We start from the raw sequence: 21,813 nt of genomic DNA, 5'->3' as shown, positions 1-21,813 counted from the left end.
TCTTTGTTTAGAACTGGGTTTCCATATGAGCTCTTGATATTTGTACAAGTGGTTCTCTTTTCTCCAAAGGTCTGTTTAATTTTCCTGTAGGCAGTATCTATCTTACCGCTAGTGAAATAAGCCTCTACATTTGTGCTCTAGCCATCCCTGCTTAACCATTTTGCACTTCCTTTGGATCTCATTTCTGAGACGTTTGTATTCCCTTTTGCCTGCTTCATTTACTGCATTTTTATATTTTCTCCTTTCATCAATTAAATTCAATATTTTTTTCTTAGTTTACATGTAAAAAGAAGTTACTTTGTTATGTTTTTGAACTTGCACTGCTACGAGTGTGAATCTTGATTCCTTCCTGTTCATGCTGACGAAGTATTACGAATTTATTTGTAAAAGTATAGACAGTGGTAACTGAAATGTGCTGCGGTGGCTCTCCTGATCCGGGTCGGTTGATCAGATGGCCACGTTGTTCGTGCAACTTAAACTCGGGTGGTGTCCGTGAAGGGGGGGAGGGGGGGGGGGGGTACGACGGCGGCGCCTCCCGGGCGTCTCTCGTGACACATGCCGTGCAAATTTTCGTAATACATGCGTATAAGGTGGTGGTTGCTTCTGACGCTAATTGGTTGTGAGAGAAGTAAAGTGGTGCCACAAAGTTACAGCGTTTTGAACTTTTCTGGCATGACGTCCTTCCCTTCATCTCATATTCGCAAATTTTGATTGGTAATTTTAATAACTGAAGACAGAGTTACGTTACCCGCCAAAGTCCTTTTTCGTGACATGCATTCGGCGTCTTTTTAATAGCAAACGGCAGTGCAGCGGTCGTCTCCGAGGACAGAGGCGTCGTGGTACCGATCCCATACTACGGGCCTGACATACACCGAAGCGGCAAACAAACTGACACAGGCGTGCGCATTCAAAGAGACACACAGACAACCAGAATACGGCGCTGCAGTCGGCAACGCCTATGGAAGACAACGACTGTCTGGCGCAGTTGTTGGATCGTTTACTGCTGCTACAATGGCAGGTTATTGAGATTTACGTGAGTTTGAACGTGGCATTATAGTCCCCGCACGAGAGATGGGACACAGGATCTCCGAGGTAGCGATGAAGTGGGGATCTTCCCTTACGACCATTTCACGAGTATACCGTGAATATCAGGTATCCGGTAAAACATCAGGTCTCCCGACATCGCTGTGGCCAGAAAAAGATCCTACAAGAACGGGACCAACGACGACTGAAGAGAATCGCCCAACCGGACATAAGTGTGACCCTTCCGAAAATTGCTGCAGGTTTCAGTGCTGGGCCACGAACAAGTGGCAGTGTGCGAACCGTTCGACGAAACATCATCGATATGCGCTTTCGGAGCAGAAGTCCCACTCGTGTACCCTCGATGACTGCACGACACAAAGCTTTATGCGTCGCCTGGGCCCCTCAACGCCGACATTGGACTGTTGATGACCGGAAACGTGTTGCCTGGTGGGACGAGTCTCGTTTCAAATTGTATCGATCGGACAGATGTGTACGGGTATGGAAACAACCTCATGAATCCAACGACCCTGCACGCCAGCAGACTCTGTAGTGGTGAGGGGCGCGTAGCTCTTGGAGTGATATGGGATCCCTGATACGTCTAGATACGGTTCTCGCAGGTGACAAGTACGTAAGCATCCTGTCTGATCACCTGCATCCATGGACGTGGGCAATTCCAGCGGGTCAATGCGACACCCCACACGTCCAGAATTGCTACAGAGTGGCTCCAGGAACACTCTTCTGAGTTTAAACACTACCGCCGCCCACCAAACTCCCCAGACATGAACATTATTGAGCATATCCGGGATGTCTGGCAACGTGCTGTCAGAAGAGAATCCATCTCGTCGCACTCCTACGGATTCATGGACAGCCATGCACGGTTTGTGGTGTCCACTCCCTCCAGTTAGTCGAGTGCATCCCACGTCGTGCCGCGGGACTTCTGCGTCCTCGCGGGGGCCCCACACGATATTAGGCAGGTGTAAGTGCTTCAAAGACTGCAATGATGGAATTTAACATACGGAAACAAATAGAATTTGACATGAAATTATACATAGAAAATGACATTGTAAATAAGGAAAAATGGACAAAGTTCTTCGGAATTACAATCCAGGACAGCCTCAAACGGGACATGCATATCGATTCCTTAGCATGTAAGCTGTTGAAGAATGTGTTTCCTATAAATATGATTAGCAAATATTGTAACGGCATGTGTGTACTAAAAACTGCTTATCATGCCCTATTCTCATCAAATTTAAACCATGCTGTAGAAATATGGGGTGCAACAACTCAAGCCAACCTAAGCACATTATTAATACTACAGAATAAAGCTATCAGAATTATTTGTGGTGCCAAACCTCGAGAATCGTGTCGGAATCTGTTCCCAAAGTTAGGTGTGCTTACCATTATAGGTGTATACATATTGAAAGTTATACTGCTTGTGGAAACAATAAATCCAAATTTCAACTGTGACCTGCACCAGTACGATTCAAGGCTAAAGTTCAGATACCATGTAAATAGCCACAGAACAGCTTTATATGAAAAAAATGCACTTCATGCTGGGCTGAAGCTATCCAATGCCCAACCAAAAAGTCTCACAACCCTTCCCACTAACAAAAGATCAGCTAAAAAGAATTCTAATTGAAAACCCTTTTCATTCCCTAGACAAGTATTATACCTGTATGAAAATTGCTTCATAAGTATGTCAAGCTCATAGTTTTAACTAACCTACAACTAATATAATGTTGATAACAACAATATTTGTAATATTGTGATTGTATACTACCAAATGTAAAATGCATCAAAACGTAAAATTTATTAATACAAACAAATCTTTAGTTTGTAATTTATAAACTGACGTATTCAGAAAATAATCTGTATGATGTCCTGACACTGTATGATTTCTACAGATTGTATCTGATTATTCGATGTTGAATAAACACTATTATTATTATTATTATTATTATGAGTTTGTGAAAAAAATTTGTTCTGCCTTAGACAAGTCTAGCAAAGTTGCAGGATTGTTCTGTGACCTCATAAAAGCATTTGATTGTGTAAACCATCAATGGCTCCTGTATAAAATGGAAAAATACGGAACTGGAGGTCATGTTTTAGAGTGGTTCAGGTTATACCTCACAAAGAAGAAACACAGAGTAGTTATATCATCAAGCAAGGGAAATTTCTTCTCTGAATGGATGATTATTTCACAAGGTGTTCCACAAGGCTGACTTTTGGTTCCAATTTTATTCTTACTGTACATAAATGACTTGCCACTAAACATAAATTCACACTCAGTTTTATTCACTGATGATACGGCTGCCCTCATCAAAACCAATCACTCACAACAAATTCCCTCAACAGCCACAAATCTATTAGACAGTGTAGAAACCTGGTTCTGACTAAATGTGTTACAATCGCATATTGGAAAAAAAACATTTACTACAGTTCAAAACTATAAACTCTAAGATAAATGAAATTCATATTACCTGCAGTAACCAAGTACTGAAAGAATCAGATTGTGTTAAATTTTTAGGAATCAAAATTTATCCTGGTCTTCATATATAGAAAGCAAATAAGATAAACAGCCTGACCTTTGCTATGAAGATTGTCATATTCAACTAGCATGGAGATAAGAAAAGTAGTTTATCACAGCTATTTTGAAGCTGTTATAAGGTATGGCATTATCTTTTGGGGTAATACAAGCAAAATCATTAGAATATTAAAATTACAAAAATCAATTGTTAGAAATATGTGTAATGTAAGACCAAAAAAATCTTGTCGCCCACTGTTAAGAAATCTAGTGGTATTAAGTGCCCTCTGTTTGTACATCTGTGAACTGATTATTTTTGTATACAGTAACCGTATGTTATTCGTAGACAACAATATTAAGCATCAATACAGCACTAGGAATAAGACAAACTTCATGCTTCCTACTCACAGGTTAAAGTCATATGCACAAACCCCACAATAATAGGCATGAAAATCTACAACATGCTAAAAAAGAAACAAATAAATAGCATGGAGCTAGAGCAATTTAAATCAAAGCTGCACAAGTTACTAGCGGAAAAAATTTTATTACTCTGTAGAAGAATTTATGAACGATGATGTGGAAGTCTGAGCAAGGAAACATCACCTGTAAATTAAGCTTAGCAGTTTTGTGTCAAATAAATGATTGTAAAAATATGTCCACTATGCAAACACTGTTGTTATATATTACTTTGTAATTCATGTAAACTGGAGTGTTGATATATTGATTTTGTAATACTGTATATACAAATTGTAATTGTAATGTAAATGTAATGTTGACGAGTCCCCAGTACATCAGATCTGTGATTTGACTTTGTATGTTACGGGATAATAAACATTCTGATTCTGAAGAACCTCTGACTGAGTCATTTAAAGAATGTTTGATTAGGAAACTTCTTATTGACAATTTTCGTCCATGAATACCATGTTCTCATATTTCCCACCAGAAATGTGCTACAGAAATAATAACATCCACAGATCTATGTAAATAATATCTGTAAGGTTTTGACTCATAGTTAGTAAGCATCTATGCATTTACATTTTTACTGATGTTTGTTTATTGTATATATCTATATGCATTTTTATGTGAACACAATTTATGACACAGATAACACTGTAGTAAAGTAGTATTAAGACTCATTTATATGCCTGGTTGTAAGCACAGTTTTATAAGACCATGAGATGAACCGATTATGCTTGGCGAGACACAGGCTTGACACACATGGTTTTTGAGGAAGGTTTAATTTCGCGACCACGAATTTCGGGGTTTTGGCTTTCTCTTTTTTTTTTTGAGGGGGGGGGGGGATCTCTCGTGCTTTTTTCTCTGCGGTCGTTTTCCCTTTGTTGCGACTAGGAATTTCACATGTACTGTGCAACATGGAACGGTCGTGGTCTCATATGTGTTGACAGTAATCTTGCACATATGAGCCACTCAGTAGGAATGTTAAACCAGACTGCTGTAGTATGTAGCAGCATCATATTTCTATGCAGGCATGGTTTCAATGTAAACAAGTTTAATATTTATGTATTATGTAAATAGTTAGGTATTTAGTACGTCGCTTTCTGGTATTCAGGTAGCAGGGACTCAATTGTAAATAAGATATAAATTTGCAAAAGCGACTGTTTACATGAGTCGCAAATAGTGCCACAAGGATAAGTGGACTATCAACAGAACATAGGACACTCAAGAGAGTGCGAAATGTGGACTTCGAAGTGTTTACATATAATTAGGAGAAAGAGATTATAAACAATGGCTAGGTCCAACTCACCGTTTGTTGACGATGTGTAGTAGCCGACGGGAGAGGAACCAACGTCTTCAGCCTCTTCTTGTGGCCTAATCCAATGAGTGATAAAACATTCACACACGCACAGAAAGCAATATAGTGTAGTGCACCATAGTGACGTGCTACTTTTCAGGCACAAACTGTCACTAATTTCGCTAAAGACACAGTGCTGGGACGATGTGTTATCGACAACACATAAACAATGCAATCACACACGATGAGACTTTACGGTGCGATGAATAAAATGTGTTAGCAGAGACGTTTAATAAATGCATGCTTAAAAATAAGCGTATAAACGCACTAAATAAGAAACACTGTTGAGACACTTTTGTTGTGGTTATTCAAACCGGGAACGATTTTAAAACAGTATGACAAGCTTCAGTCGTGTGAACTGTTAACGCTCTAGTGAATAAACAGTGACAATTTACATTCATGCTAGAGGGATACTTATCACACAACACAACACGTGCTTATCCGAACCTTTTTCCCAGGACGCTACAGTGTGTAGTGACATATAAAGGACTAATTCTGCCGCGTTTTATGCATTTCATGAACGCAAGAAGCTTCGCGTGGATTGGCACTGCGTGCTTCTGCGCAGCAATGCAATGCAACTCGAATCACGTGCGCGGAATGTGCCTGCCCATATAGTTCCACCGGCCGGCAGCAGGGCGCGCGGCATGCGGCGAGTGATCGGGTGACGTCATCGCTACGAGATGGCGCTAGCTGCCACTTGTTGCTAGAGAGCCTGTACAGGGAGAGAGTGGCCAACCGGACGATACGGCGGCCATTTTTCTGCCAAACTCCGGGCGGAACTTTTGAATGGCCAGTAGTGGAGTACAAACTCACCGAATCAAAAACACAAGACAATATGGCGAAATCATTCGTGAAATGCCTTTCTTTACAGCTATAATATACTCATAGTAGCCTACTACGTACAGCACAGGAAAATTTGATACAGTGACTGTAAAAATTATTCGTTACTTGCATTTATCTCCTTTAAAGTTCGTTTACTAGACATATTGCAATAAAAGTAACGTAAACAAAACAAAAATAGTGTATAGCATTTGTTTTGTATCGGAAGAGCATAACGCTAAAGATTTAACGTACCTGTATTACGTCAGATGAATGAAAGTCGTAAGTAGTTGAAACTTCCTGGCAGATTAAAACTGTGTGCCGGAGCGAGACTCCAACTCGGGACCTTTGCCTTCCGCGGGCAAGCGCTCTACCAACTGAACTACCCAAGCACTTGCCCGCGAAAGGCAAAGGTCCCGAGTTCGAGTCTCGGTCCGGCACACAGTTTTAATCTGCCAGGAAGTTTCATATTAGCGCACACTCCGCTGCAGAGTGAAAATCTCATTCTCGTAAGCAGTTGTTTACTTGTTACATGCAAAAAGTGTGAGACGTATTAGTACTTCTTGTCACGTCTTCAAACTTTTTGCATGTCATAAGTAAACAACTGCTTACGACTTTACTGAACACCTCTCGTAGATAACAAACGAAAAAGATTATAAAAATCAGGTAATGTTAAATGTAGGCTACTGTAATAACGACCAAATATAACAAGAAAACTACCGTATCCCTCCTATCCCACAGTAAGTAGGCCTATTAAAAACTGTCTTCAAGAGTACCTACAATTATTTACTACGAAAAATGTTTGAGCAACCACGACAGCCGCGGAAAACGTGCTTACAACTTGCCTGCGTCCATGATGACTGGGTGTTGTGTGCTGTCCTTAGGTTAGTTAGGTTTAAGTAGTTCTAAGTTCTAGGGGACTGATGACCTCAGATGTTAAGAACCATAGTGCTCAGAGGCAGTGCCTTGCCTGCGTCAACAGTCAGGCAATAATAATACTGAAACCAAAATAATGCCTATTGTTCTGATTCGGAACGAAATAAAGTTTGACGCTATAAAGTCGAATGAGCGTGGCACAACAATTACAGGAACTTCCCGTTTCCAGCAAGGACGTCAGATGATGGCTTCAGAAAAGCTTGTGATGCTACCAGTATGCACGAACTGTTAAAGAAATAAAAGCTTACAAATGCAGTGAATTGTAATAGGCCTATCTGTTTTGCGTGACTAAAAGTACTTAAAAAAACTGCCCACTGCTTTCGTCTTTCTTCATTGCGTGGAAATGCTAACACGCGAAATCCACCTTCGCCTCTATTGGAACAACCAAATGCAGCACAACCTGGCATCGTTTACGAACGTCTGCAGAACGAATTACAGATGTCAAAAACAATACTGTGCAATTGCTAACGTGTTTACTTCAAACATGTAGGCCTACCGACTTCATCACAAAACGCTTCATTATTTCGACTCGTATTTTAGATCCCAAACGCTAATTACGTACTAAAAACGACATACAACTAAATCGAACATGCGTGCACACCGCATAACAAGTCTCTCAATAATTCAGATTCCTTTTAACCGTTTCCAAAAGTCCTCTGAACTTCAATTCAGCTCACAAGCACGGCGAACATAGGAAGCGCGAGAGACGTTTGGCAGAAAAATGGCGCCAAAGCTAATCAACCAGTCACGGCCAACTTCACCCGTGGCCACTCCCTCTCTGTATGCAGGCAGGCTCCCTACCTCACATCACACCAGCCGCTGCTGGTCGACGCTCTTCGCTTGTCTGCCCAGTTGAATGAGCGCCGGGAGCAATGACCTGGCACACCGCGCGGCTACTGTCCGCTCAGCCAATACGTTCGCTCGGCGGACTTTTAACTAAATAAATATGCAAAGCAGACACTTTTTTTTTTGACGAGACATGGACAAATACGTGCCAAGAGCACAGTAAAGAATACATTATGTGTGTTTTCTCATTCGTAAAAGGAGTTTACACATGAAGTAACATTTATAGGACTTGTATGATTTGTACGATAATTTGCGGAACTTTTAATGAAATGATTGATAAGTTGAACTTTAAAGATGAAAGACAATTTCCGTAAACATGAACATTAACAAAACTATAATTAAAAAGTAAAACTATCTAAAAGTTTGCCCGCTACCTGACTTGTACATTCAACTGAATTCTACTTTATATTTTCTAACATGTAATGAAACTAAAAAGTATCATTCAAGGGGGCAGTGAAATGTTTCTTTTTACGCTTAAACAAATTTAAACCTCAAAAAACTAAAATAATTTATGTAAACCTACGTAAGAAACGCACTTGTAGTAGTAGTTGTTGTTGTTGTTGTGGTCTTCAGTCCTGAGACTGGTTTGATGCAGCTCTCCACGCTACTCTATCCTGTGCAAGCTTCTTCATCTCCCAGTACCTACTGCAACCTACATCCTTCTGAACCTGCTTAGTGTATTCATCTCTTGGTCTCCCTCTACGATTTTTACCCTCCACGCTGCCCTCCAGTGCTAAATTGGTGATCCCTCCATGTCTCAGAACATGTCCTACCAACCGATCCCTTCTTCTAGTCAAGTTGTGCCACAAGCTCCTCTTCTCCCCAATTCTATTAAATACCTCCTCATTAGTTATGTGATCTACCCATCTTCTAAAGCTTCTATTCTCTTCTTGTCCAAACTATTTATCGTCCATGTTTCACTTCCATACATGGTGTTGTGGACTGACAAGACAGCCAGTCCACAGTGACGGGTAACCGAAAGGCACGCTCTTAAACTCACGCAGGCTGGCGTGAGGTCTGAAACAGGATACGTAATGAATGCTATAAAGAAAAGTACGTAGCTGCTGGAATACTTAACTTTAATCCACAATTGGTGAACATTGGTCTTGTTACTGTACATGCTTCATTAGATACATAGCAAAGGAAAAATGGCGCCTTGCTAGGTCGTAGCAATTGACTTAGCTGAAGGCTATGCTAACTATCGTCTCGGCAAATGAGAGCGTATTTTGTCAGTGAACCATCGCTAGCAAAGTCGGCTGTACAACTGGGGCGAGTGCTAGGAAGTCTCTCTAGACCTGCCGTGTGGCGGCGCTCGGTCTGCAATTACTGACAGTGGCGACACGCCGGTCCGTCGTATACTAGCGGACCGCGGCCGATTTAAACGGCTACCACCTAGCAAGTGTGGTGTCTGGCGGTGACACCACACATGGCTACGCTCCATACAAATACTTTCAGAAACGATTTCCTGACACTCAAATCTATACTCGATGTTAATAGATTTCTCTTCTTCAGAAACGCTTTCCTTGCCATTGCCAGTCTACATTTTATATCCTCTCTACTTCGACCATCATCAGTTATTTTGCTCCCCAAATAGCAAAACTCCTTTACTACTTTAAGCCTCTCATTTCCTAATCAAATTCCCGCAGCATCACTCGATTAGATTCGACTACATTCCATTATCCTCGTTTTGCTTCTGTTAATGTTAATCTTATATCCTCCTTTCAAGACACTGTCCATTCCGTTCAACTGCTCTTCCAGGTCCTTTGCTGTCACTGACAGAATTACAATGTCATCGGCGAAATTCAAAGTTTTTATTTCTTCTCCATGGATTTTAAAACGTACTCCGAATTTTTCTTTTGTTTCCTTCACTGCTTGCTCAAAATATAGATTGAATAACATTGGGGAGAGGCTACAAGCCTGTCCCACTCCCTTCCCAACCACTGCTTCCCTTTCATGTCCCTCGACTCTTATAACTGCTATCTGGTTTCTGTATGAATTGTAAATAGCCTTTCGCTCCCTGTATTTTACCCCTGCCACCTTCAGAATTTGAAAGGGAGTATTCCAGTCAACATTGTCAAAAGCTTTCTCTAAGTCTACAAATGATAGAAACGTAGGTTTGCCTTTCCTTAATCTAAGATAAGTCGTATAGTGAGTATTGCCTCACGTGTTCCAAAATTTCTACGGTATCGAAACTGATCTTCCCCAAGGTCGGCTTCTACAAGTTTTTCCATTCGTCTGTAAAAAATTCGCGTTATTATTTTGCAGCCGTGACTTATTAAACTGATAGTTCGGTAATTTTCACATCTGTCAACACCTGCTTTCTTTGGGTTTGGAATTATTATATTCTTCTTGAAGCCTGAGGGTATTTCGCCTGTCTCATACACCTTGCTCACCAGATGGTAGAGTTTTGTCAGGAGTGGCTCTCCCAAGGCCGTCAATAGTTCCAATGGAATGTTGTCTACTCCCGGGGCCTTGTTTCGACACAGGTCTTTCAGCGGTCTGTCAAACTCTTCACGCAGTATCATATCTCCTATTTCATCTTCATCTACACTCTCTTCCATTTCTATAATACTGTCATCAAGTACATCGCCTTTGTATAGACCCTCTATATACTCCTTCCACCTTTCTGCTTTCCCTTCTTTGCTTAGAACTGGATTTCCATCTGAGCTCTTGATATTCATGCAAGTGGTTCTCTTTTCTCCAAAGATATCTTTAATTTTCCTGTAGGCAGTATCTATCTTACCCCTAGTGATATGCGGCTCTACATCCTTACATTTGTCCTCTAGCCACCCCTGGTTAGCCATTTTGCACTTTCTGTCGTTCTCATTTTTTAGACGCAGGAGAACCGCAACGGAAATGACCGCGGAGAAGCCCTCGGACGTTGGCGTGCCAGGCACATACAGTCTGCGGCCGCGAGCTCGCCTCCAGTTGTCCACCGGCAATGGGGGGTGAAGCTTTGACAATGCCAGCCACTCGTGCTGGCGAAACGTCAGAAAAATCATCAGATGAACGTCGGCCGAAGAACCCGAGACAGAAGCCAATAGGCAGTTTGTGAACAAGTAGCCACGAAAGCCTTAACAATTTTGTATAAATTCAGTTGCTTCTTATTTGGGGCGCAGCTGTTTAAACTGTGCAGGTATCTGCAAACCAGAGACAGCGTCGCAACCCAGGATGTACTCGAGAAAGCAGCGAAATACTTCTCTGCTCTGTGTTGCTACGCAGTCGATCCGCACCTACGCACTGAGTAAATGCATCAACGTTTCTTATTATATTGAAATATTGAACATGTGACTGTCATTAGTGGCCGTGCGGTTCTAGGCGCTTCAGTCCGGAACCGTGAGACCGCTACGGTCGCATGTTCGAATCCTGCCTCGGGCACGGATGTGTGTGATGCCCTTAGGTTAGTTAGGTTTAAGTAGTTCTACGTTCTAGGGGACTTATGACCTCAGAAGTTGAGTCCCATAGTGCTCAGAGCCATTTGAACCATTTGAACTGTCATTAATAAACACTGAACCACCTACCTTTTCGCAAGACTGAATTTGAAAAAAAAAAAAAGATCCACTTCCTGATGATTCCATTCACACAAACCTGTCACTCTTTCACTCATTTCAACACCATACATCTGCAACTATCCCACAAGACATGCACCAACGAACGGCGTCGCTGTGCACTACTTATTCACTTAGATCAGTCCACTTTACAGCAATCCCTGCCACAAACACACACACCGAAAAACAGCAAACAAGACAGCGGTGTCGATGTCGGCGCTAGGAATACAGTGGCTCAGTAGTTGCCTCTCATAGGTTATGTCAAAGCATCATCGCATTGGCTACGGGAAACTGCCGTGCCGCCAACCCATGAGCAGTAGACTGAAAACGCCGTTACTGCCAATGGCCCTGGTCCAGTGGTCGTCGAAATTTTTTTGCTCAAGGGCCAACACTAAGAACACGATGGTGGCACCTCTTGCCGCAGAGTTCCACGACTTTTTATTAACTGCCAAACCACGTAAATGGTGTATTGTGAACCTCCAATAGACCAGCTATAGTAAAGAAGCGAGAGGTTTACCACTCACTTTCTAGCACTTATCGTTAAAGTCGATACTACTCGACCACTACGTGTAGAATGTTCTCTGTTTCAGATTGTCGCCACCCATAAAGGGTAACATTGTAATCGCCCGACGAAATGTTGCTGCGCTGTCTTTGTAAACAGATGGTTAATAACAGAAAATAGACTAATACTTAAATGTTGGAAGTGAAACATGGACGATAAATAGTTTGGACAACAAGAGAATACTAGTTGTCGTTATTGTTGTCTTCAGTCCTGAGACTGGTTTGATGCAGCTCTCCATGCTACTCTATCCTGTGCAAGCCTCTTCATCTCCCAGTACCTACTGCAGCCTACATCCTTCTGAACCGGCTTAGTGTATTCATCTCTTGGTCTCCCCCTACGATTTTTACCCTACACGCTGCCCTCCAATACTAAATTTTGTGATTCCTTGATGCCTCAGAACATGTCCTACCAACCGATCCCTTCTTCTAGTCAAGTTGTGCCACAAACTTCTCTTCTCCCCAATCCTATTGAATACTTCCTCATTAGTTATGTGATCTACACATCTAATCTTCAGCATTCTTCTGTAGCACCACATTTCAAGAGCTTCTATTCTCTTCTTGTCCCAACTATTTACCGTCCATGTTTCACTTCCATACATGGCTACACTTCATACAAATACTTTCAGAAATGACTTCCTGACACTTAAATCTATACTCGATGTTAACAAATTTCTCTTCTTCAGAAACGCTTTCCTTGCCATTGCCAGTCTACATTTTATATCCTCTCTACTTCAACCATCATCAGTTATTTTGCTCCCCAAATAGCAAAACTCCTTTACTACTTTAAGTGTCTCATTTCCTAATCTAATACCCTCAGCATCACCCGACTTAATTCGACTACATTCCATTATCCTAGCTTTGCTTTTGTTGATGTTCATCTTATATCCTCCCTTCAAGACACCATCCATTCCGTACAACTGCTCTTCCAAGTCCTTTGCTGTCTCTGATAGAATTACAACGTCATCGGCGAACCTCAAAGTTTTTATTTCTTCTCCATGGATTTTAATATCTACTCTGAACTTTTCTTTTGTTTCCTTTACTGCTTGCTCAATATACAGATTGAATAACATCGGGGAGAGGCTACAACCCTGTCTTACTCCCTTCCCAACCACTGCTTCCCTTTCATGTCCCTCGACTCTTATAACTGCCATCTGGTTTCTGTACAAATTGTAAATAGCCTTTCGCTCCCTGTATTTTACCCCTGCCACCTTCAGAATTTGAAAGAGAGTATTCCAGTCAACATTGTCAAAAGCTTTCTCTAAGTCTACAAATGCTAGAAACGTAGGTTTGCCTTTCCTTAATCTTTCTTCCAAGATAAGTCGTAAGGTCAGTATTGCCTCACGTGTTCCAGTATTTGTACGGAATCCAAACTGACCTTCCCCGAGGTCGGCTTCTACAAGTTTTTCCATTCGTCTGTAAAGAATTCGTGTTAGTACTTTACAGCTGTGGCTTATTAAACTGATTGTTCGGTAATTTTCACATCTGTCAACACCTGCTTTCTTTGAGATTGGAATTATTATATTCTTCTTGAAGTCTGAGGGTATTTCGCCTGTTTCATACATCTTGCTCACCAGATGGTAGAGTTTTGTCAGGACTGGCTCTCCCAAGGCCGTCAGTAGTTCCAATGGAATGTTGTCTACTCCGGGGGCCTTGTTTCGACTCAGGTCTTTCAGTGCTGTCAAACTCTTCACGCCTTATCGTATCTCCCATTTCATCTTCATCTACATCCTCTTCCATTTCCATAATATTGTCCTCAAGTGCATCGCCCTTGTATAGACCTTCTATATACCCCTTCCACCTTCCTGCTTTCCCTTCTTTGCTTCGAACTGGGTTTCCATCTGAGCTCTTGATGTTCATACAAGTGGTTCTCTTATCTCCAAAGCTGTCTTTAATTTTCCTGTAGGGAGTATCTATCTTACCCCTAGTGAGATAAGCCTCTACATCCTTACATTTGTCCTCTAGCCATCCCTGCTTAGCCATTTTGCACTTCCTGTCGATCTCATTTTTGAGACGTTGGTATTCCTTTTTGCTGCTTCACTTACTGCATTTTTATATTTTCTCCTTTCATCAATTAAATTCAATATTTCTTCTGTTACCCAAGGATTTCTACTAGCCCTCGTCTTTTTACGTACTTGATCCTCTGCTGCCTTCACTACTTCATCCCTCAGAGCTACCCATTCTTCTTCTACTGTATTTCTTTCCCCCATTCCTGTCAATTGTTCCCTTATGCTCTCCCTGAAACTCTGTACAACCTCTGGTTCTTTCAGTTTATCCAGGTCCGATCTCCTTAAATTCCCACCTTTTTGCAGTTTCTTCAGTTTTAATCTACAGTTCATAACCAATAGATTGTGGTCAGAGTCCACATCTGCCCCTGGAAATGTCTTACAATTTAAAACCTGGTTCCTAAATCTCTGTCTTACCATTATATAATCTGTCTGATACCTTTTAGTATCTCCATGGTTCTTCCATGTATACAACCTTCTATCATGATTCCTAAACCAAGTGTTAGCTATGGTTAAGTTGTGCTCTGTGCAAAATTCTATCAGGCGGTTTCCTCTTTCATTTCTTATCCCCAATCCATATTCACCTACTACGTTTCCTTCTCTCCCTTTTCCTACACTCGAATTCCAGTCACCCATGACTATTAAATTTTCGTCTCCCTTCACTATCTGAATAATTTCTTTTATTTCATCACACATTTCTTCAATTTCTTCGTCATCTGCAGAGCTAGTTGGGATATAAACATGTACTACTGTAGTAGCTGTGGGCTTCGTGTCTATCGTGACCACAATAATGCGTTCACTATGCTGTTTGTAGCATCTTACCCGCATTCCTATTTTCCTATTCATTATTAAACCTACTCCTGCATTACCCCTATTTGATTTTGTGTTTATAACCCTGTAGTCACCTGAGCAGAAGTCTTGTTCCTCCTGCCACCGAACTTCACTAATTCCCACTATATCTAACTTTAACCTGTCCATTTCCCTTTTTAAATTTTCTAACCTACCTGCCCGATTAAGGGATCTGACATTCCACGCTCCGATCCGTAGAACGCCAGTTTTCTTTCTCCTGATAACGACATCCTCTTGAGTACTCCCCGCCCGGAGATCCGAATGGGGGACTATTTTATCTCCGGAATATTTTACCCAAGAGGACGCCATCATCATTTAATCATACAGTAGAGCTGCATGCTCTCGGGAAAAATTACGGCCGTAGTTTCCCCTTGCTTTCAGCCATTCGCAGTACCAGCACTGCAAGGCCGTTTTGGTTATTGTTACAAGGCCAGATCAGTCAATCATCCAGACTGTTGCCCCTGCAACTACTGAAAAGGCTGCTGCCCCTCTTCAGGAACCACACGTTTGTCTGGCCTCTCAACAGATACCCCTCCGTTGTGGTTGCACCTACGGTACGGCTATCTGTATCGCTGAGGCACGCAAGCCTCCCCACCAACGGCAAGGTCCATGGTTCATGGGGGGAGAGAATAGAAGCTTTCGAAATGTGGTGCTACAGAATAATGCTGAAGATTAGATGGGTAGATCACGTAACTAATGAGGAGGTATTGAATAGAATAGGGGAGAAGAGGAGTTTGGGCAAAACTTGACAAGAAGAAGGGACCGGTTGGTAGGGCATATTCTGAGGCATAAAAAAAAATCGTAGAGGGAGACGAAGAGATAGATACACTAAGCAGATTCAGAAGGATGTAGGTTGCAGTAAGTACTGGGAGATGAAGAAGCTTGCACTGGATAGAGTAGCATGGAGAGCTGCATCAAACCAGTCTCAGGACTGAAGACCACGACAACAACAACTAGTATAAAGCCTTGAATAATCTACTCAGGTCAAACTTCAACATCACAGAAAAAAACTGAGAAGCAATTCAGTTATTCGATTGTGTAAGCAAACACGTTACCTTTCTTTTACAGCCAATCAGCTTCTAAAGAAAGAAACAAAGCACGAGACCAATAAAATTTTTGCATTCGTAGCGCAGTACAGTGTATGTAGTCGAATATTACATTCACTCGCGTTGATTTCCTGAATCCTTCGTAACAACACAATCTTTGAAAATAATACCTTAAGCAGTTCATCTTCAAAAAATTGAGAATTACTACAAGTTTTAAACGTCGTGTAATCTTAGTCGTCATGTAACACTTCATTTTCATCGTATGTAGACTCGTCAAGGGCTCTCTAAATCATTTTTTCCAAACGTTTCTTCTCTTCACAACACATTCTGAACACACAGTCGTACTAAATCCGAGAAACAGATAACTCTATAACGTCACCTAGTGCCTACGAAGCAACAAAGGTTTCAAAAACGACGAATGGTTAAACTGATACCGCTACGATGTCTGCAGATCTCACAGATCATTCCGGGAGCAAAAAAAGAATGTTAGAAACGACTGAAAATCATCGGAAGTGGGGCGACGTGATATTGCATCCGCCGCGTACTGCCATTTCCTGCTAACGACGAAGTATTACGTCAGCCGCGTGCCAGGTGTTGTTAACAGTTTTGCAGTTACTGCCTCGACAGCAACATCCGCACGTCGTGACAAATGTTAAATGCAGATGTTCACCGAGGAACAGCATCTCGGAACCAAAAACCGAGCATTACTAGGCGGAAAGTAAACACGTTGCCCTCGTTTTTCTAATAACTTCTCGAAACGACATACTTTCCTTGGCACAAAAAACTTGTCGTCTAGCTGCATATACTGTACGAGCACAGTGTCGTAATAACACGATAGTTCGTGAATTCGAAGCAAAAACTGTAGAAAAAGAAAGCACAGCACTTACCACGCCCAGCTTACGAGTGCAACACACACAAACAGCGCGGTGCGTTCCACGAGTCGGCACTCGCACACGACCTGCCGCTCAGAGCATTCTTCCACTCGGCTGGATGTCTTACGCCATTCCTGCACTGCGCATGCGCGAACAAGCTGGTAACTTTTTATAACAGTAGCACGCGGTCGACTTCGTCGCGCAACTCTTTCGTCCGTCCCATAACTAACTCGTCAAAAATTACACTCGTGTCGAATGTTGAGAACACAGACCACTTTAAAACGACCTGTACTTGTCGACTGCACCGTAAAAAGCAATAGCAGCGAGTGTGGTTTCAGGGAACATTCGCCCACCGCGCACGCTGTCTCCCACAGGCCGAAGCAACGACGGAGCAACACAGGCGAACTTCCCCGACAGAAGGATGGGCCCGTCCTAATTCGAGTGTGGCGCCATTACTTTTTGTGACTTTCAGGCAGAGCGCTGAATAAAATGACCAGTCATATCTACATCCATACTCCGCAAGCCACCTGACGGTGTGTGGCGGAGGGTACCTTGAGTACCTCTATCGGTTCTCCCCTCTATTCCAGTCTCGTATTGTTCGTGGAAAGAAGGATTGTCGGTATGCCTCTGTGTGGGCTCTAATCTCTCTGATTTTTTCCTCACGGTCTCTTCGCGAGATATACGTAGGAGGGAGCAATATACTGCTTGGCTCTTCGGTGAAGGTATGTTCTCGAAACTACAACAAAAGCCCGTACCGAGCTACTGAGCGTCTCTCCTGCAGAGTCTTCAACTGGAGTTTACCTATCATCTCCGTAACGCTTTCGCGATTACTAAATGATCCTGTAACGAAGCGCGCTGCTCTCCGTTGGATCTTCTCTATCTCTTCTATCAACCCTATCTGGTACGGATCCCACACTGCTGAGCAGTATTCAAGCAGTGGGCGAACAAGCGTACTCTAACCTACTTCCTTTGTTTTCGGATTGCATTTCCTTAGGATTCTTCCAATGAATCTCAGTCTGGCATCTGCTTTACCGACGATCAACTTTATATGATCATTCCATTTTAAATCACTCCTAATGCCTACTCCCAGATAATTTATGGAATTAAATGCTTCCAGTTGCTGACCTGCTATTTTGTAGCTAAATGATAAGGGATCTATCTTTCTATGTGTTCGCAGCACATTACACTTGTCTGCATTGAGATTCAATTGCCATTCCCTGCACCGTGCGGCAATTCGCTGCAGATCCTCCTGCATTTCAGTACAATTTTCCATTGTTACAACCTCTCGATATACTACAGCATCATCCGCAAATAGCCTCAGTGAACTTCCGATGTCATCCACAAGGTCATTTATGTATATTGTGAATAGCAACGGTCCTACGACACTCCCCTGCGGCACACCTGAAATCACTCTTACTTCGGAAGACTTCTCTCCATTGAGAATGAGAGGCTGCTGTTTACAGGCTAAAATATTCATTTTACGTTATCAAAACTTATATGATAAAAATACATATTGAAATATATCTTATTGTTCTGATTTACAGCGGGCAAAGCGGGATTTCCTTCTTACTTGTGTTCACAAAAAGCAAGGCATATTCCACATGTTTTCACAAAAAGTATCCCCAAACTCAAACTCTGCATACAGCCACTATACGTAATCACTTAGAAGATTCAAACACTCGATTCAATTTCGCTGGACGCCATTGTAATATTAGTAATTTTAGCCTCACAAACATTAATATACGCTCATTAGTAAACGCCTGATGGCCTAAATTTATCGAACAATTGTCAAGTAAAAGAAATGTACCATTGCACAGCAGCGACAGAATCTATCATTCTTTATCTTTGACGTTCTTGCGCGGTGCCTGTAAATCTCTATCTACATGTATCGATTAACGATATTAAAAAAGAATTCTGTTGTTTCAAGACAAATGAGGCGTTGGGCGCCTCACCTTTTACTGTTTGTATTCCATGAGAGGCGGACGCGGACTTTCTGCGTTCCGCAACGGTATTTTATATTTTATGTGAAAATATTGAGTGAATATGCTAACTGTTATTTTTTCCAATCAGAAAACATGTAGTTTCTTGTAACTGATTACGAACAGACAACAGCAAGAGGACATTTTGACTTATGTATAAACTATTTAACCACAATGGTCATCTATTGTAATTTAATATGAAAAGGTACGTAGCATTAAAAAAAACTTGTGTTAAAGATACGTGTGCTTATTTTAGTAGATTAACCTTGATGATTTCCATCTCCTCATTTACTTGACTGTTAATTATTTTGTGTTAGTTCATCACCAGAAATTACGATCACGCTGATAGGCCGAACGCAACATCAGGCAGAAGGAACATTATCGTTTTCCTATTATTTCTGAACCAACTTTTTTGTGTAGTGTTGCATTTCTTTTAAAGTCTATAAATGTTCTGGTCCCTTACTGTTGATCCGGGTATGACTACATCGCGACTATAAAAATGCATAGAAATGATAATGTTTCTTCCGAACGATCTCAAATATATCAATATGCAGCTCTTATTCAGGTATAGATTTAAGTGTCAGGAAGTCGTTTCTGAAAGTATTTGTATGGAGTGTAGCCATGTATGGAAGTGAAACGCGGACGATAAATAGTTTGGACAAGAAGAGAATAGAAGCTTTCGAAATGTGGTGCTACAGAAGAATGCTGAAGATTAGGTGGGTACATCACATAACTAATGAGGAGGTATTGAATAGAATTGAAGAGAAGAGGAGTTGTGGCACAAGTTGACAAGAAGAAGGGATCGGTTGGTAGGACATGTTCTGAGGCATCAAGGGATCACCAATTTAGTACTGGAGGACAGCGTGGAGGGTAAAAATCGTAGAGGGAGACCAAGAGATGAATACACTAAGCAGATTCAGAAAGATGTGGGTTTGCAGTAGGTACTGGGGGATGAAGCAGCCTGCACAGGATTAAGTAGCATTGAGAGCTGCATCAAACCAGTCTCAGGACTGAAGATCACAACAACATCGTGGTCAACCAGCTTTATCAGTTCAAAATGGTTCAAATGGCTCTGAGCACTATGGGACTCAACTGCTGAGGTCATTAGTCCCCTAGAACTTAGAACTAGTTAAACCTAACTAACCTAAGGACATCACAAACACCCATGCCCGAGGCAGGATTCGAACCTGCGACCGTAGCGGTCTTGCGGTTCCAGACTGCAGCGCCTTTAACCGCACGGCCACTTCGGCCGGCTTTATCAGTGATGTATCCGTACACTGTGTATATGAACATCTTCTAAAAGTCGTCTCACCGATTTCTCTGACGTTAACTTCCGTGTGGGCTCGTAACACAAATCTTCATTCGTGTTGTGACATTCGCTGGCTAAGGTGGTGGCAATTTCTTCGTAAAAACTGAGAGCTCTCGAAGAAATGCCCCACCATAACCTCGTGTTCCACGGTTTCATCATTCCGACGTGTAAAGTGGACGCTGAGGATTTCAGAACATTTTCAAGAACACCAGCGACCTCACTACCACACGAAAGCTGGTGTTCGTACTAACAACGCACATTTCAGAAATTTTACAGTGACGAAATTTTCAACAGGTTGCCGTACACTGTTGTTTAAAGTAACACATTCTTCGTCGGAGTCCTGGGAGGCCACAATTTTCTTCGAGTCTGACATACTGAATGCTTTGGATCGAGGCAGTCGGGTAGAGGCAGTATATCCCGATTTACGAAAAGTAGCCGCCTCAGGTAACCTACAGATGTTGTGAAAAGTACGAGCATATGGGGTGCCGAGTGAAATCTGTGACTGGATTGAAGACCTTTTGGTGGTCAGGACGCAGCATGTCATCTCGGCTGGAGGACGGGTCGTGGGTCGTGCCTGGGGGATCACATGGTACCGAGGTCGTGCAGGGACGACGCAGTGCAAGCAGCCTGCTCGTGTGTCGGCAGCGCTACGGACTGAAACTGCTCTGCAGCCTCGGCAAGAGATTTCGTCCTCAGACGGTCTAGCACTCAGCGAGTGGGTAGCCAAGTCTATCAACACCATTTTTTTAGTGGAGACTGTCCGTCGCTCGGACACGCAATGCAAAGTGAGATGAAATGATGCGTTTATAGGAAAATATTCGAGGAAATGGATGGTGACGAATTTTGTTGGCAGTGAAGCTTACTGGCAGATTAAAATCGTGTGCCGGACCGAGACTCGAACTCGGGACCTTTTGCCTTTCTTCTCAGGACTGCTAGTTACGTTTCGCAGGAGAGCTTCTGTGAAGTGTGGAAGGTAGGAGACGAGGTACTGGCGGAACTGAAGCTGTGAGGACCGGTCGTGAGTCGTGCTTGGGTAGCTCAACGGTAGAGCACTTCCCCGCGACAGCCAAAGGTCCCGAGTTCGAGTCTCGGTCTGGCACACAGTTTTAATCTACCAGGAAGTTTCACATCAGCGCACACTACGCTGCAGAGTGAAAATTTCATTCTGTTGTTCAATGTTTGGGTAGTGGAACTATTGACAACTAGAGTACTGGCCATTAAAATTGCTACACCAAGAAGAAATGCAGATGATAAACGAGTATTCATTGAACAAATCTATTATACTAGAACAGACATGTGATTACATTTTCATGCAATTTGGGTGCATTGATCCTGGGAAATCAGTTCCCAGAACAACCGCCTCTGGCCGTAATAAAGGCCTCGATACGCCTAGGCATTGAGTCAAACAGAGCTGAGCTTGGATGGCGTGTACAGGTACAGCTGCCCATGCAGCTTCAACACGATACCACAGTTCATCAAGAGTCGTGACTGGCGTATTGTGACGAGCCAGTTGCTCGGCCACCATTGACCAGAGGTTTTCAATTGGTGAGAGATCTAGAGAATGTGCTGGGCAGGGCAGCAGTCGAACATTTTCTGTATCCAGAGAGCCCCGTATAGGACCTGCAAAATACGGTCGTGCATTATCCTGCTGAAATGTAGGGTTACGCAGGGATCGAATGAAGGGT

At 42.4% G+C, this 21,813-nt stretch overlaps 1 protein-coding gene across 7 annotated transcripts in view; it reads right to left on the bottom strand.

The window, feature by feature from the left end:
- The window catches only part of LOC124605658, a 134,838-nt gene extending 117,895 nt beyond the window's left edge, over window positions 1-16,943 (bottom strand). For 5 of the 7 annotated variants that reach the window (XM_047137493.1, XM_047137485.1, XM_047137490.1 and 2 more), the window contains exon 1: window positions 5,313-5,923. The gene's annotated coding sequence lies outside the window, so the exon portion shown is untranslated. Of the gene's footprint in view, window positions 1-5,312; window positions 5,940-16,855 lie in introns of those variants that run through there. The other 2 variants (XM_047137487.1, XM_047137486.1) reach the window with 2 other exon arrangements.
- Between the last annotated feature and the right edge of the window lie 4,870 nt (window positions 16,944-21,813).

This window comes from Schistocerca americana, chromosome 3, assembly GCF_021461395.2.
Source record: "Schistocerca americana isolate TAMUIC-IGC-003095 chromosome 3, iqSchAmer2.1, whole genome shotgun sequence".
Classification (NCBI taxonomy): Eukaryota; Metazoa; Arthropoda; class Insecta; order Orthoptera; family Acrididae; genus Schistocerca; species Schistocerca americana.
Note: the sequence above shows the minus strand (reverse complement) of the source record. Positions and strands in the feature narration are given on the sequence as shown.